At 47.9% G+C, this 18,251-nt stretch overlaps 1 non-coding gene across 1 annotated transcript; it reads left to right on the top strand.

The window, feature by feature from the left end:
• The first annotated feature begins 5,324 nt into the window (after window positions 1–5,324).
• LOC115870903 lies at window positions 5,325–5,515 on the top strand. Its single transcript, XR_004046987.1, has one exon. It is a non-coding gene; the product is annotated as a U2 spliceosomal RNA (small nuclear RNA).
• Window positions 5,516–18,251: the final 12,736 nt, after the last annotated feature.

Raw genomic sequence — 18,251 nt, 5'->3', positions numbered from 1 at the left:
CTAATGATGTACAAGAGGAGCCCATAGGCAGATGGCTGGTGCTAAGCCTGCTTCATCCTAACTCGGATAGATCGTAAGTCACGGACTGCCTGTACCGTATGGATTTCAGGTAGACCAAAAACTTCCCTTTCCCGTTAACATCAAGTTGAGACGTTGAGGAATCGTTCTTTAAATAACGTCTTTGTGTGGGTGACACTGTAAGCACAGACTATGCACTGATCTGACAATTTCTATGCGTGTTTCAGAGATGTCGATTACCTTCCAGTTGTGAAACCCCTCACCCACCCTCTTCCAAATGGTGCCCCCTCCATTGCCACAGACTCTCTGCCCCCCCCCCAAAAAAAAAACCACGCTCGCTCCCACAGAGTCACGTCCAACTCGGAGCAGCCATACAGGACGGTCCAATTTGCCCCGTGGGCTTTTGAGACTGTAAATCAGTTGTTGGGCACCATTAAATCATTTCCAACTCATCCTGACCCGATCGACAACAGACCAAAACACTGCCCGTCCTCCCAATGGTTATGTCCAAGCCCACGGTTGCAGCCACGATGTCAGTCCATCTCATTGAGGACCTTCCTCCTTATCGCTGTCCATCTACTGGACCAAGCAGGATGCCCTTCTCTGGGGACAGACGGGTCGCTCCTTCCTGACAATATGTCCAAAGTAGAGCAAGGAACTCTTACCTATCTGTGGTAGACTGCAGAAACAAATCCAGTGACACTCATGGGTGGGAAAGAGCTTTATGTTAAGAATTCATTATATACCAAGAAAACATCCCAGCCCAGTCCAACTCAAGTCCCTAAGTCCGAGATTAGCCCATTGAGTCCTTCTTCAGACTCACACAGTCATGCAATGAGGCGGGAAGATCACGGGGTGCAAGGTTGTGTGGGTCCCAGGTTGGTGGAAACATGGCAGCTCTCAGTGTGGCCAGCCAGCGGGAAGGTGAAGGCAGAGAGAGGAGGGTTCCCAGGGCCCACATGAGAAGGCCACATGTGACCAGATGGACAGGTTAGATGCCACCCCTACACTTTTATAAAGCATCCAGTTAACATACATTTCTGTAGCTACCACACCATCCTTGCCTCTAAGAAGCATTCTGGCTGCAGTTCTTTCAAGACAGATTCATTGGTTCTTTGGCAATCCATGGTATTTTCAAGATTCTCCACCTGTACCACAATTCAAAGGCATAATTTCTGCTTCAGTCTTGCTTATTCAGTGTCCAACTTTCATACGCCTAGGAGGTGACTGAAGGCATCAAAGACCCAGAACAAAAAATCATATCAATGTGAACAAGGGGAAGGGCAGAGTGGAGACCCAAAGCCCATCTGTAGACAACTGGACATCCCCTCACAGAAGGGTCACAAGGAAGAGACGAGCCAGTCAGGGTGCAGTGTAGCACCAACGAAACATAAAACTTTCCTCTAGTTCTTTAATGCTCACCCCCCAACATAGTGACGCCAATTCTACCTTACAAACCCAGCTAGACCAGATCATGCGCACTGCTACAGATCAGAGCTGGAAACACAGGGGATCCAGGACAGATAAACCCCTGAGGACCAATAATGAGAGTAGCGATACTAGGATGGGATAAAAGAGGGGGTAAGAAAGGGGGAACTGATCAAAATGACATAGAACCCCTGCCCCCAGGGGGAAGAACAACAGAAAAGTGGGTGAAGAGGGACAGCATGTAAGACATGACAAAAAAATAATTTATACATTATCAAGGGTTCATGAGTGAAGGAGGGTGTGTAGGGGGGCAGGAAATGAGCTGAAACTAAGGGCTCAAGTAGAAAGAAAATGTTTTGAGAATGATAATGGCAACATATGTACAAATGTGCTTGACACGATGGATGTATGCATGGATAGTGGTAAAAGCCTCCAATAAAATGATTTAAAAATAAACAAAAATATTTTTGAAAAGGAAAATACCATGGCTTGGGCCAGATGCACCTTAATCCTCAAAGTAACATCCTCTCTTTTAATCTTTACAAGAATAGAAAGTGGCTCGTGGTTTTGAACTGCTGATCTGCTGGTCAGTAGCCCAAAGCATAACCACTATGCCACGAGGGCTCCTCCCTGCCCACTCAGCCTCCTGTCTAATCTTTTAGTTGCTGTTGTCCATTTGATCCCATATGGATAAATCTTAAAAGAGTACTATGCTCAGGCATTGGTTAAGCTAAATTATTCTTCTTGGTTTGTTTTTTAAATTAATAAAGCCTTTAGAGTCTTAGTGAGTTGCTTTGCACTTCCTTGAATGGGGAATTGAGAGGGCCCCAACTCTAAAAGTACTCCTGTGGACGAAGAAAGAAACTATAAATAATTAAATGCAGAGGCATTAATATCAAATAAAGATTGGGATGTTCATCAATTAGTTCAGGAAGTTCTTAAGGGAAAGCCCGGGCAGCACTCACTGGGTCTTTTGTTCAATGAGCATCTTGAGTTCTGCAGGGGTTGGGCTATTTATTTATTTAGGCATGTCATAAAATATGCACAAGAAACGTTCAAAGCCCACCTTACTTTGAGAAACCAAATTACACATTTCCGGAGTCAGAGTTAATTCCATGAACTGCTCTTACATTTTCATATTCCATGCCATCGGTGTTTGAAGACTAGGAAATTTGGGGTGCAAATAAGTTGATCCCTTGGTTTAAAACCCCCAGTGGACCCGGAACAAAACCATACCAATGTGAATGGAGGTTGGGGTAGTGGAGACCCAAAGCCCATCTGTAGACAATTGGACATCCCCTCACAGAAGGGTCACAAGGAAGAGATGAGCCAGTCAGGGTACAGTATAGCACTGACGAAACACACAACTTTCCTCTAGTTCTTTAATGCTTCCTTCCCCACCCCCCACCCCACTATCATGACCTCAATTCTACCTTACAAATTGGATTAGACCAGAACATGCACACTGCTACAGATAAGAGCCAGCAACACAGGGAATCCAGGATAGATAAACCCCTCAGGGCCAACAATGAGAATAGAGATACCAGGAGGATGAGGGGAATTTTGGGGGGAGAGGGGGGGAATCGATCACAAGGATCAACATATAACCCCCTCCCAGGGGGACGAGCAACAGAAAAGTGGGTAAAGGGTGACAGAAGAGAATGTAAGATATGAAAATAATAATCTATAATATCAAAGGTTCATGAGGGAGGGTGGGCGGGGGAGGGAGGGGGAAAATGAGCTGACAACAAGGGCTCAAGTAGAAAGAAAATGCTTTGAGAATGATGATGGCAACATAGGTACAAATGTGCTTGACACAATGGATGGATGGATTGTTTTAAGACGTGTAAGAGCCTCAGTAAAAGTATTTAAAAATCAAAAAAAGAAGTACACCTATATTAAACATTCTAAATGGTTTGGGGCAGAACCAAAAATATAAAACCCCCAAATGTTCGTTCTCTCTCTCTCTCTCTTTGGATCTCCCTTTGGAAATTTCTGGCAATCATTACATTTGATTTAAGTGCTGAAGTGTAGGCTTAGATCCTGTAACTATGTGGTATAAAAGACCTCCTCTAGCGTCCATATTGCCACCGGCAGGGGTCAGACGTGCCTCCCCGGTCCATCCTTCCTTACATCTGCAGTGACCTAATCTGACACCAATCGTCCCTCCCACACCATCTGCATCTATACTGGGTTCAATAATTCGCTGCCATGGCCACACAGAGCTCACCGACAACACTCAAGGTTAAGGGGGTTTGTTAGGAAAGCCAGCTCAACCAACAGTCAGGACAGAGTCAGCAGCCAAGTCTCTCTCCGGGCCTCAGTCTCTCAGCCACGTGGTAGGCAAGTGTCTCTCCAGGAGTACTCTCAGGGATATGGTCTCTGGGCCATTGCCTCTAGGGGCCAGGAGGCCAGCCCACCTGCCCCTGCCCTACCTTCCCGCGGTCTCCAGCCGGCTCTCCCTGCTGCTCTTCTGAGCCACAGTCTCTGGTGCAGCGGAACTTCAGATAGGTGTTTGAGGAGCTCATGGGAGATGGCTCATGTGGGCAGGTAAAGAATGCGCACACCTGTCTCCTCTTAACGTATAATGTTACGCATGCGCTGTTTGCATCGCCCCCGCAAGTCATTTAGTGGACGTTACAGAGACGTAGGTAGAAAAGCCATAGTAAGAAATTTCGCTCCACCACCGTATGGACATTACGATCAAATCCGGGGGGTGGGGGGTGGGGGGGGTGTTGTATTTTGTTTTGTTTTGAGGTGGGATTCCAGCAGAGGCTTCTCTTTCAACATAAAGTTCCTACTTACACAACTTGGAGGTCCAAAGGACACTCTTAAGATGAAATCACTCGTCTCCTTTAATATGTTATATACCTTTTAAGAAATAAACATGTTGTGAAGGTAAACATTACGTTTTTTAAAAGAGTCGACTCTTTCAGTACCTTTCTCAAAATGCAGCCTGTCATTTGGAGTGTGCTTTAGAAGTGCAGACCCTGGTGGAGCTGCGTTCTCAACCGGGTGGCCTGCCTTCTGGCTGCAGGCCGGCCCTGGGGTCGGCCAGAGCCCCCACACCGTGCTGCAGAGGCTAATGGCAAGCCAAGGAGGCTCCAAAGAATGAGCCACTCACCAAACAGAAGCCGCCCCTTCCTGCCTCCTGCCCCCCTGTTCCTAAGTGAGATGGGAGCCAACCCTGAAAGCTGAGACCCCTTAGAGACCAACTTCTGGCTGGGCTGGGCTGGGCTGCCCTGCCACTGTACCCACCCCACCCCCAAAGGAATCCGCAAGTCCAGGGCTGTTAACACCCTTTTCTCAAAATGGAGCTACTTCTGGGAAAGTTAAAGCACCCATGGCCAGTTACACATCCGTGTGAATTAAAAGAGCCAAGTGGCTCAAATGGACACCGAGCAAGATTAGCAGCACTCTGTAATGTAAGTGAAGGCCAGGTCTCCAACTGTTCCCTGGGCAGCACCCAGGAGAAAGCCTGAGGACTCACAAGGGCCCATCAAGAAGTTATTACAGAAAAGCACTCTTTCGGGGTCCATGTAGATGGGAGCGATAAACTAACCAGAGCAAACCACTCATTTTAAAATTCCTTTTAGAGACACCCCTCCCCACCGCTCCCCTCTAACTTGCTTGCTCTGGGCTCTCTGAACTCAAGCTAGTTAGCGCAGATAGTGCTTCAGTTCAGCCACTGGGGGGCGAATGAACCGATAAGTGGTCTAGCCGAGGACCCCACCTCCCAGATGTAACTTTGACTCTAGAAAGGGGAATCTATATTTCAAGCTCCATGCTATTGGTTTACAAATGAACTTTTGGATGCAACTTAGAGACCACCAGTAATCCCTTCAATTATATTGCGATTTTAAAAATATACAGATGCGACCGCTTCTTTAGCCTTTTGGCTAAGATCAAGTGTAGTATTTGTTATTATCAGTTTAATATCTGATATGACCTTATCTGAGGACAATATATTAAATGGATTTTTGGAGCAGGGAGATGGAATAGGAGCTTGCTCCGTCCACTCCACGCATTGACCTAGTATTGCAGTACCTCCAGGAACGGTGCACCCCCTCGGGGAACCTTTGTTTTTTTAAAAAAAGAAATATATATATATATATATATATCCAGCTCCTTTGTTTTTTAAAAAAAGAAATATATATATATCCAGCTGGTTCCAGAATTTGCAAGCCTGTGGAATTATATGAAGGGGCTTCAAAAAGTTTGTGGGGGAAATTCCATTCTCTTTTAATTCCATTTTCCCACTAGCTTTTTTGAAGCTCCTCAGATTAGTTGGTAGCTGCTAGGGAAAAAGGGAAGAAAATAACGTTTTTTTAAGTTTGCCTGTAATGTTGGTGTTTTAGGCAAAGGTGATTTCAGGCAGAGATTTGAACTTGAGGTGTTAGAGAGTTGAGAGGGTGCTAACCCCAAACCCAGAGTTGCTTCTAACTCAGTACCTCTCAGAGAAAACAGAACTGCCCCTAGGGTTTCCAAGGCCATAAATCCTTACTAAGGAAGCTGACTGCCTCATCTTTGCCCCCTGCCCGCAGCTGGTGGGTTCGAAGCACAGACCTTTGGGTCAGTGGCCAAGCCCTTTATGATTGCACCACCAGGCTCTTTGGAGGAGCTTGGCTATATGTGAAGGCTTCAAAAATGTTGTGGAAAAATTCCATCATCTTTCCATTCCATTTTGTCCACGAACTTTTTTGGGGCCCCGTGGTGTAGTTAAAGGAGCCCTGGTAACGAAGTGACTTATGCACAAGGTCAGGAGTCTGAACCCACCTTCAAACTCGCCACACAAGGAAGACGAGCTGATTGCTCCCGTAAAGATTGATGGCCTTGGAATCCCACCGGGGCGCAGCTCTGCTTAATCCACTAGGGTCGCTATGAGCCTGGATCAATCGACTGGATGGCCCTGAGTTTGGTTTGGGGGTTTGGAGCCTGTTGAAAAGAAGTAACCAGCTGCAGGTAAGGGCATGAATGAGAGGATTAGTATCCCCATCCTCACCTCACTTTCCTATTGGTTAACCCTACCCCTCTTAGGAAAGAAATTGGGTAGAAAGCATCTTTAATCTTTTCCATTTCATATACCCGCACCAGTGCTTCTCCTTATATCACGAGAAGGAGGTGTGTGGTCCAAAAATCCTCTCTCGGGCTCTTAAAAAACAGAAAGGGCTCTCCTGAACAGTTGCCATGGAAGCTTTGTTTGTTTGCTTTGGCGGGGTTTTGGAACCCAAATGTCCAGAGAAAGGCTTCTGTAACAACCCCCCCCCCCCCCAGTGAAGAGCCCGAAGAGGTTTGAGTTGACAACTCTCTCTCACGCTCTCTCTCTCACCTTGCCCCTGCCCCCCCTCTCCCTATTCGGGTACCATCTATAGCAGTGGTTCTCACCCTTCCTCATACCACGACCCTTTCATACAGTTCCTCATGTGGTGGTGACCCCCCCAACCAGAACATTATTTTCGTTGCTACTGTAAGTTTGCTACTGTTATGAATCCGGCGACCCCTGTGAAAGGGTCCTTTAGCCCCCAAAGGGGGCCCGACCCACGGGTTGAGCACCACTGATGTCATGGTTGTGACGGCAAAGCTTTGGAACATGGCCCTGGTTACAAAGACTCGCTTCTCCCAAGTTCCTTGCAATGATTGGATAAAGTTACATTCCGAAGGGCATCTGGGGCAGGAGTTGCAAACGAACATACTGGGCCAAATGGCAGCTCACTGGTTGATTTTATTTGGGGGGCTGGACCCAATTTAAGGGACTGATCCCGCTGTCTCGGTACACTTAATGCTCCCCAGGATCTGCTGTCTGCTTCAGCCTGGGAGTTTATCTGCTAAAATAATTAGCTGTGAGGCTGCCCCCCACCCCACCCCCGCAGAGAATCCCATCTGCCAAAGAGAGGAAGACAGGGTCCTGGGTAGAGGAGGAGAGAGACCCCTCGGCTTGACTCGGCTGCCCACCCTACAGAAGGCCGGAGCTTGCCAAGAATATCCTTGTTGATTTATGGAGGGAAAATGGGGAAACCATTTACCCCAGATAGCTTGGATTCGTGACCACATCGGTGTAACCTATATCCATTTAGTCCAAAAGAGAATTCAGAATCTCGGAGGGGTTCCTTCCCTAGGAGCGTCTCCAGGCCCCATTCCCAAACTCTGGAAGCCTTAAAGAGTAGGTGACAAGGAAGATTCCCCTCGACGCCTCCAGACATTTTGGTGGATTTTTGAAGGTGTTTTTTGGTGCTTGGAACGCCTCAGGAACCAGGGACCGTGCGTAGAGAGCCGAGCTACGGCCTTGGTTTCCCTCCATTGGGATTTTTTTCTAAGAGAATGAAGACAAACGACAGGGCAGCCACCAGAGACTCCTGGGCCTCTCTGCTCTCACTCCTACTGTGGGGGAAATGGGCTTCCTTTCATTTTACTTTCAAAGGCCAGGGCGGCAAGGCTTGTCTGTTTCAAAGGGCCTTTGTTTCAAATCCCTTTCTGGGGATGGAGATCCTTTTCCTGCCTTGGTTTACAGCCTTTTCGGAGAACGGGAATGCATCTTAAACAAGTGTTTATTGAGCCCTGACAGCGCTTTGGCTCTCCGTGAGTGGAGCCAGGGGGTCATCAAGGCCACACAGGAAATAATCACAGCAGTGCGGTATAAAAGCACACCAAGCTCACTGCCATCCAGTCAGTCCCGAGTTATAATGAGACTTCTAATGACACACTAGGACAGCGCCCAACTGCCCCCCTGTGGATTTCTGAGCCGGAACCGCTTTATGTGAGTAGAAAGCCCCATCTTTCTCCTGCAGAGTGACTGGTGGTTTCGAACTGCTGACCTTGAGATTAGCAGCTCCATGCCTACTCACTACACCACCAGGGCTCCTTAGTTGCCATTTACTGGGCATCTACCAAGTACCAGGCCCAGTACAGGGTCCTTCCCTAGCTTTCTTACGGCAAGAAGCAGTCCCTGGTCTCCAGGTTCCGGATGAGAACTCTGAGACCCAGAGAGGTCATGGGAGGAGGTTGTAGAGTGGGTGGATCATCAGGCCCAGCTTCCTCTCTCCCCCTGATTCTGTCTGTCTGTCTCTCATTTACCTTTGGCTGTCCCTCCGCCTTGGATAGCTCAGGGCCCTGTCTGACTCTGCCCCTCACTGGGGCCAGGCAAGCACTTGTCTTTTGTGTACTATAATCTCTCTTGGACGGAGTGGTAGAGTGTCCCCTGCCTGGAGTGGTTAACGTCCCAAGTGCCATTGAAAAGCGCTTTGATATGAAGTGCCCCACAAGAGCTTGCTCTTCTGTTTATAGCAAGCCATTCCCAGGAAGAGAACTCAGCACAGGCCCTGGGAGGGAACAGCCGCATGCCCAGCCTTCGGGCCTCGGGCGTTTGGATCCAGTGGACTTTATAGTGCTATTGGTATTTATCAAGCTTGGAGTATTGTCCCCCCTTGTTTTTCTGAGTTTTGTTTTTGAGTTGCAGGTAGGAAGCGGGTGGGCTTGGTTTTTTGCCCGGGAGGCATTCATTCTGGTCCACGGCCCAGCAGTGAGAGCAGAAGGTGACAAATGAGTCAGTACACAATCTCAACTCGACAGGAAGGCAAGCGAGCGCAGGAACGTCAGTTATTCAGGTCAGCAGGGGCCCCTGGAATCCAAATGGCCCTTGAGAAGAGCACTTGCAGAAGTGATGCAGCTTTTGAATCACTTCACTCTCCCAAGAACTGGGCCCGAGGTAGGGGAGCGCCCTGGGAGTGGCGAGGGCGTGCGTGCGGGGCACTCTGCATGGCCCACCGAGGGCGCAGAAGCCGGGGCTGCAGGGCCAGGCTGAGCCCGGAGACCCACATGCGCCTGCGACTTAGAAGAGGCTGGGTTCCTGGTCTGCGTGCCAGCACGGATCCCAGATCTGCCCTGCACAGTGAATAGCCGCACTGTCTAAGACAGGAGGAGGAGGGAGGCGTCTGGACCCATCAGTGCTCAATGATTCGTGGTCCGCCTATCTCCCAAAGAAGGCCCCCTAGGGGAGCCCCGGGTGGGAAGGGAGGAAGGAAGTTGTGTAGGACAAACAAAGCAAACCCCGAAAAAGCCTCCAGAAAGCGCTTCAGATGTGCAAGAACCTGGAACTCATATGCTCCTGGGACAGCCGAGGGTCAGGAGCCAGATGAAGTGTGTTCACATGCAAGGGGAACAACAAGACAGAAAGCCCACCCACCCCACCCCCACCCCCAGCGAGAGCCCAACCACCGCCCACGTGCTGTCAGGAGCCTTGGAAACAGATTCCTCTTCTGTTTCGGAAGTTTGGCTGCATCGAGAGGGCCCAGGCACACATTGTTTTAAAACCACATCTTGCAAGTTGGGCCCTAAAACCCTTCAGGCAGTTGAGTTGCTCTGGTGATGCTGTCGGGTCAAAGGCAGCGGTTCAAACCCACCAGCCGCCGGGAGGGAGAAAGACAAGGGTGTCTGCTCTAGTGGACATTTGTTGTTGTGTTGCTGTTAGCAACTGTGGAGTCAGTCGTGACTCATCCCGACCCTCTCTGTTCAGCAGAAGGAAAGGGTCGGTTCGGCAGGGTTCTCACGCTTGTCATACGTGAGAGCCCATCGTTGCCGCCACTGTGAGATTCAGTGTCAAGGCTGCTGCTGGAGGAGGGTCTTTCTCAGTAATGCGGCCCCAGAGCCCTGCCTACGGCCCCTTGGCGTCACCTGACTCGATGGCTGTGGATCTGTTTGGTTCTTTTGGCGTAAGAAGGTTTGATGCTCTTGCGGACGTTGTCAACACCACCGAGATGGCTTTTAAAAAGTGGTTATCCCGACGATGTGTGCCTTGAAGGAGGTGTCGACCCCCAGCAAGCCAGAGGAGACCTGCCCCATCGGGCTTCCAAGGCTGAGATCTTGAGGAGAGCAGAGGGTGCCAGGCCTTCCCCACAGAAAGCCGGACAGAAGCTGGTCATGGGTTCAAACTGCCGTCCATTCGGGGAGCGGACAAGTGCTTACCTCTTGCCGAGTGTCAATCCAAATGCACCCAAACGAGAGAGGTGTCTGGCTGACAGAGTCTAAGGAATTAGCTCGACTCCCCGTGACCTTCCCAAGTCAAGAAGGGAGATTTTTTAATTGTACGCCCTTTTTGGTATATTATTACCCACATATATTATTTATATATTAAGCCAGGGCTTGATGTTGTGTGCCACACACCTCAGAGCAGGGCTTTTTCCAACAGCTTAATGGCTTTTTGGATGGAACCAAGCAAATAGCTTTAAAGAGTAGAAGTGGTGGGCACTTTAATAGGCTGCTAAATTGTCTCGCTCCGCCGTGTGCCAAGGATTACTAAGCCAAATGGCATGTGTCCAACTGGACTCGGTGGCCCTCCTGGGGATTCTGCGAACTCCCAAATATGCCTTCATCATTTCTTTCCTGCTGAAACCTGCCAGGGCAGGCTCTGCCGTGTGCAGCCAAGACCCTGACTAACATCGGTACATCCTGCCAAAAAGAGCCGGCCAAGATGCCATTCGGACTTAATGAAACTGGTGGTTAGCAGTGAAGGACACTGGTGGGAGTTCCGGACATTGAGTACTGGGATCCCAAGTGTGTTTATCCTCTCCCACGTCTGGAAGAAGAGCCCTGTCTACTACCCGGAGCAGGGGCACATGATGTGTGTCACAGTTCAGTCAACTTTCTTCAAGCGAGAGGTCTCACTCCGCCCCCTCCCTCCATCTGGGGGAACCAACACCTGGCTGAAGGTGTGGATGGAGCAGGTCAAAGGAAGGGCCGAGAACACTCTGGACAAGTTCTAATTTCTTGCTGAGCGTTCTTATTTGCTTCTCTTCCTATCTTCCTCCCTCCCTCCCTCTTTTTCTCTTCCCCTCCCTCTCTCTGTCCCTCTTTCTTTCCCTAATATGTTGACAAGATACCAAATAAGGGTTCAGGAAAGACAGAGGAGTTGTTGAGTGGTCACCAAGACGAAGGCACATTGGGGTTCCCGGCCCCCCTTTTAGTAGCAGTATTAGGAGGAGGATGGGGAAGGTGGTGGCGAGGGATTGGAAAGTGGAAGTGGAAGAAACCAAGCAAGCCATGGTTACAAGGATTATCCTGGATGCTGGTAAACGATGGGGTGATCTCATCAAAGAGTCAGCAACTAGTTTTAATCCGTTACCTGCTCTGGGCTGAGCTCTTCTCTGGCTGCTCGAAGGAGCCCTGGGCGGAGCTTAGAGCTCCAACTCCTTCCAAAGCCCTTGCAGGTAGATGCCTATGGAGCTGAAAATGTGGCCCCTCAGCTTAGGTTCATTGACTCTGGGGTACACAGGCCATTGCTCTGTCTTTTAACTATTTTGAACTAATTTCCAATGTACTGGGGTGGGGTGGGGGCAGGAGTACAGAGAACACCCACCTAGTACCCTGGCTGCTCAGATTCACATCCACCAGTTGGTACTCCTCTTGCCACGTTTCTTTCTCTCTCTCTCTCGTTTATTTATTTGTCTGTCTGTCTACGCAGCCGCCATCACCAATTGCCATTGTGTTGATTCTGACTCAGGGAACCCCTATGGGTGTCGGAGGAAAACTCTGCCCCGTACGATTTTCCACGGCTGAGTTTTCAGAAGTGAGTGGGTCACCGGTCCTTTCTTAGGAGGCATCACTCAACTTGAACCTCTACCGTTTTTTGTTCGTGGCTGAGTGCCTTACCAGTTTGGATCACCCAGGTGCACACACATGTATACACACAACATATACCATGTATATCAATTTTGGGGGAGCCATCAGTGAGCAGATGACCACATAATTCCCCATCCCGTTTTAATACCTCAAGGCAGTGGTTCTCAACCTGTGGGTCGCAACCCGTTTGGAGGTCGAATGGCCCTTTCACAGGGATTGCCTAAGACCAACAGAAAACACCTGTTTTCGATGGTCTTAGGAACTGAGACTCTGATCCTCTATCTGTCTCCAGGCAGGTCCGCCCACATGCAGATGCACCCATATACTAGTACCTGCCGTGAAGACTGTTACCCATGCTCCACCATGCTTCAAGACAACAATTCATTTATTTGTCATTAGAAATAAATATTTCACAATATATAATTACATATTGTTTTTGTGGTTAATCACTATGGTGTAATTATGTTCCATTTGTAACAATGAAAATACATCCTGCATATCAGATATTTACATGACGATTCATAACAGGAGCAAAATGACAGTGATGAAGTAGCAACGAAAATAATTTTATGGTTGGAGGGTACCACTACATGAGGAACTGTATGAAAGGGTCGCAGCGTTGGGAAGGTTGGGAACCACTGCCTCAGGGGTTTTCTCTAAGAACACGGATGTTCTCTGACACGGCTAAAGCACAGTGACCAAATGCGGAAAACTTAACACGGAGACATTTTGTTCTCATGCTAGCCTCCATGTGCCTTGGACCGTCGGCCCAACGTGTACATTCTATCATTTTCCCTTTAGGTCAGGAGCACGCATGACTCTTAGGTGGCATGTTTTCATTTTCTTTACACTGGGATACTTCTTCACCCTTCATCTTTTAGGATGTGGAAACTTAAAACAACAACAACAAACCAACCTTTTGAAAATAGATAAATAAATCATTTTATTGGGGGCTCTTACAGCTCTTATAACAATCCATATATACATCGTATCAAACACATTTGTACATATGTTGCCATCATCATTTCTAAAATGTTTTCTTTCTACTGGAGCCCTTGGTACCAGCTCTTTAACTTCCCCACCACCCCCTGGCTCCTGCCCTCATGAATCCTTGATCAATTATTTATTATTGTTATTTCGTATCTTACACTGTCTGCTGTCTCCCTTCACCCTCATTTGTTCCTGTTGTTTGTCCCCGGGGTGTGGGTGGGTGGGTGGGTGTACGTTGATTCTTGTGATCGGTTCCCCCTTATTGTAAACTAGATGAGAGTTTACAGATCCGATCATTGTTGCACTCAACAACTTATCAAACCTCCCAAATGGTTTGTCCTGTTTCTCCTCATCTCCCTCTTATTGGAGACCATCTTCCCCTTCGCTGAAGCTTCTGAAGAACAGAGGCCACCCACCCTAGTGGACGCTCCTCCGGAGGCTGTGTCTGAGGGACCCTGGTGATGGGATCAGGCCCGGTGGCTCCGGCTAGCCAGCTCTATAAGTGATGCTGGTGATACTGTCCCGTGGGCTAAAGTTCATCTGGGTCACCTGCCCAATGCGGCACTGGACTTCTCCATTGTGGAATGGCCATTTTCCTCTTGCAACTAATAATCGGTCTTGGGGAGCAGGGAGCAACGTACCCTTGTCTGTTAGGAAGGGGGAGAAACTGTGTTAATGGAGGAGGCTGCTGAGGGAGGTGGTGATCGGGAGTTCAATTCTGCTGCGGGGTCTTGGGCAACTCACATCACCCCCGGAGCCCCGGTCCTCACCTGTGGAACAGGCTGCTGGGGCTTCTCTTGCACTGTTGTTGGGGGCTGGGGGTACTAAATATAGAAGGTGCTTGGCTCATAGGGGACAAAGATGAGTTCATTATCAACACAGTCAACAAAGCTTAGCACCCTGCTTATTCTTTTCCACCTTTTTAAAAGTACTCTGAGGACAGTGGTGGGTGGATCTCTTTCTGTCGTTTCCAGTGTTACAAAGAGACATCAAGGCCAAACCAATGATCCCATGCCACTCACAGCAAGGGCATGGAGAACCGACTGTAGCAGGGGCTTCACGGGAAAGCGTAGTGATTCCATTCAGAAAGGCCAGGGGCAAGGGTCGGAAGGCTGTGACAGAACGGTTGTCTTCAGGACCAGTGTCATGTCCAACTTGAGCATCAGCTGTAAAGAAAGTTGTCAAAGCCAATACCACACCCCCACCCCCGCCAAAGAAAGACCCAGACCAATGGAGCAGAACTCTCAGACTGATTCAGGCTCCCTGGCCCCAGTTTCATGAGGTGGAGGCCCTTAGGGCTTCACCCCAGGCCCAAAAGACCAATCCTGTGCTGCTGGGAAGCCCACACGGCTTCTCTAAGCCTCCACGCCCTCATTGGAGGGGCTATGGCCAATCCTGACTGTGGACTAGAATCTGTAGGGGATTTTGTTTTTCAAATACCAATTCCTGGACCCCACCCCAGAGCAACTGAAGCCACATCAGAACCCAAACATGGGAATTTTTCGAGAGTTCCCCAGGTGATTCCACTGTAAGTCACGTTTCAGAAGCAGAGGTCTAAATCATCTTGAAAGTTCTTCTAGCCTTAGAGTCCCTGACTGGAATGTCCTGAGGAACTGAATTTTCTGATGCACTTAGAATTCACCCCCAGAAATTCCTTTCTGTTTCAATTTCTGTTTTTGAAAATATTCCTAAAGTCACCAAGTCTAAAGAATCTTGGAGGTCCTTCCTACCTTTAAGTTTCGGAGGAGGGGGTGGACGGGGGTGGGTATAGTGAGGAACAGGATTTTCTGGTTAATTTGGAATTTTGCTAATTCACCACCAAAAGTTCTTTTTATTTTTATTCCTTTTTTTGGAAAACGTTTCTAAAATGTACGAATCCACCCTCATGTCTAGAGACACAGTATTAATGAATTCAAAACCAGGGCAGACATTACTAATGGGGCCACAGGCCTCCGGTGTAGCTTACAGCTCCCTCTTCCTTACGCTGGCCTTTTGCGTCGTCATCTGTCCCAGTGGTGCTGCGGGTGAGTCATTGGGCCTCTGGCTGCATGGTTGGGGGTTCAAACCCACCAACAGCTCCATGGTAGAAAGATGAGAGGGTCCCCTCGAGGGCCACGATGAGTCAGAATCCGCTCAGTGGCAGTCAGGGTTTAGAATACAAGAAAAGTTACTTACAAAATGAAAACCCGGGGAAATGAAACGACTTACTTTATGACTCATTCATTTTCAAGAGCAGAGCCTCGACAAGTCTGACAAACAAATCTGAAGAAGCCCGGTGGTGCGGCGATCAAGTGCTTGGCCGCGAACAGAAAGGATGGCAGTTGGAGCCCACCAGGAAAAACCAAACCTGGTCTCCGTCCATGGCAGCCATGAGCAATCATCAGGACTGATGGTGACGGCTGTTTAAAATCTCTTCCATAATGACGTGTCTTAGAAACACGGACTACAAACCTCCCTGAAAAGTGTTTCCATACAGTAGGGCATCCACGTGGAAGCAATAGAGCCAATGACAAGTTTGTAAGAGAGGAGATCTGGGTTTTCTTTCAAGTGACCTTAGTCTGCTATAAATGAACAGACGCATGGGATACAGGGACCTTGATAAGTTCCATCAGTCTTGCCTTTTGTGTTTTTTTTTAAAAATATTATGTATTGTTGCCATTCTGTGTGCCCTTTTACGTTTTGCAGCACAACGATAAGAAACCTAGACTGCGAAGCGTGCTAAAGTGGCTCATTTTCCAGTTGTCCTGTCTTTTCCAAGGAGCCCGGTGGCCCGGTGGTTATGTCGCCAGCTGCGACCAGGAAGCAGTACCAGCTGCTCGGTGGGAGAAAGACGTGTCCAGGCGGCTTCCGAAAGAGGACAGCCTTGGGGACAGTCCTTCTCTGTCCTGCGGGGTTGTGATAGGTTGGAATGGACTCAGCAGCGACGGGGTTTTGTGTTCTTTTTTAACATTGGCTGATTTCGTCCAAAGAAGTCTTCCTCACCACCTGACTTGGCAACTTCCAACCCGTCCCCGCCCCCGTTGTCATCCCCTTCATCCTGGTGCTGCCCGGGTCCTGACACGGGGTCACGCCATTGCTGGACTGAGCAGTAAGCTCCGGCTCATTTATGACAGCTGCCTGAATGCCCACACCTTTAAATAACTGCAAGGCTCTGTAGCTTTTCTTTTTTATTTAAAAGTTGTAAAAGAGTCCTATTGGCATATGATGCACACATCATACCATTTAATAATTCAGTCGTATTGAGAAGAGCGGTGCGATCATCATCACAATCAGTTTCAAAACATTTTCTTCTCTCTTGTACTCGTTGTTAACTCCCTGTTTCCCTGAAACCTAACCTGCCAGACCCCTAGGTAATTGTTAATCTAGTTATTTGTTGGGGGTAAGGGGATCCCCAACCCCCAAATGGGTCCTCAGTAACGACTTTGCGATTGTGGGAAATATTAAAGGGCACAGGGAATCCTTGTCCCATATCAGGACTGAGAGAATGAATGTATTTTCCAAGGGTATATATAATAGGGCTTACAGATCTTTGCATACACTTCATTCACAAACATATTACATAGTCAGTGGGTGATGTCAAAAGCGGGTAACATAGTAAACTAGCAGTGAGGTGAATCATCGACTTGACTAGTGCTAGTTGACCTCAAATGCCCCTGAGCCCTCCCCAGGGGGTTGCTACATTTTACAGTGGTTTGGCTATAGAACCTGATTGCTTTTACCTACAGACAACCTTCAGGCATCGAGAATAGTCAGACACAAGAATGATTCATCTATTATGGTAACTCCTTTACGACTGTTCCTTAATGGAGTGCTATTGCAGGTGGGGAGAGGGGGGCCACATTATTCAGCCTAAAGAACATGTACTTGAAAACATCTCTATCTTGGAACAATGGAGTTCTATCTCAAAATAGGGCTAGTTTTCTATGCCCATGGATGCGAGTGCAGAAATGGGTCAAATACTTTCTACCAAGTCCTCAGTTTACCACAGTTACTGTCTCTATAGATTTACCTATCCTGGATTTCATATAAGAACATAATACAAAACAAAAACAAGAAACAATAACAAAACAGAATAACTTCAATAAAGAAGAAAGTAGAAAATACTAAAAACAAACAAAAATTTTAAATAGGTCAAAAGGGAGATCAAGTGATAAGGTATTACATTTTAACCTACTACATCTGCCATAATCCACTGTACAGTGCTTTCTGATAGCAAGGCTACTCACATCCCTGGATTATGGCCAGAGGGAATTCAACAGAGGCTTCATCCATGTGGGGACACTGGAAATGGATTTTAGGCTTCCACTGTCATCCATAACCTTCTGCAAATGGAGTGTTCAGAACTTAAGCTCTGATACCTTTCCCTCCTCTAGATTTGGATTATATTATATATAATCCATGGATCACACAGACTGGTGTGCTTCTTCCTTGTAGACTTGGTGCCTCACTTATATGGCTGTTTAACTTTTCTTAGTAAACAAGGATTACCTCTTAATTTATTTCTTCACTTCAGCATCCATTATTTCCTTTAAAAAATTAGTGTGAGTTAGGTGAAGGTTTCTAGAACAGATCACTGGCATTACACTCAACAATTCATGCACATTTGGTTTTAACTCATCCATTGTAATCCCCCTCAAAGTACCATCACTTAGACCACTTCCTCTGTTTCCTGTTTCCATTTCTCCATTCCTAACCCTCTGTTCTTGGTCCTTGGGTAAATGCTGCCCTTTTGATCTTTGACGGTTGGTTATTCTAACTCAGGGGGGAGTTTAGTTCCAGGCCTAACTGTTGACTAAGGGCCATCGTCTCAGGGGTTCTAATGATCTCTATTGGACTGGTAAGTCTTTTTCTTTTTAATTATTTTGAGTTTTGTTCCACATTCTTCTCCCACTCTCTCTAGGACCTTCTAAAGGAACCCTCTTTAGAGCAGTTAGTTGGCAGTGGGAGAGAGGCACCAACCATCTCTCTAGTTCTGGCCTCAGTCGTGGAAGGCTCCCTTGGCCATTCACTGTTTGCATTAATTATTCCCATCTTTTCCATCACTCTTCTTTCATCCAAATGCGGAGAGACCAATAGTTGCACCTTAGATAGCTGGCTGCTCATGAGCTTTTAAGACCCCAGTTGCTACTCACCAAAGTAGAATGGAGAACATTTCAAATATTGTCTTTAGGGGCTATGTTCTGCCAGTTGACCTTGGTGTCCCC

The sequence above is a fragment of the Echinops telfairi genome, unplaced genomic scaffold (genome assembly GCF_000313985.2).
Source record: "Echinops telfairi isolate 266 unplaced genomic scaffold, ASM31398v2 ScPeMD7_2573;HRSCAF=3158, whole genome shotgun sequence".
Classification (NCBI taxonomy): domain Eukaryota; kingdom Metazoa; phylum Chordata; class Mammalia; order Afrosoricida; family Tenrecidae; genus Echinops; species Echinops telfairi.
The sequence above is the reverse complement of the archived record's forward strand: the minus strand, read 5'-3'. Positions and strand labels throughout refer to the sequence as shown.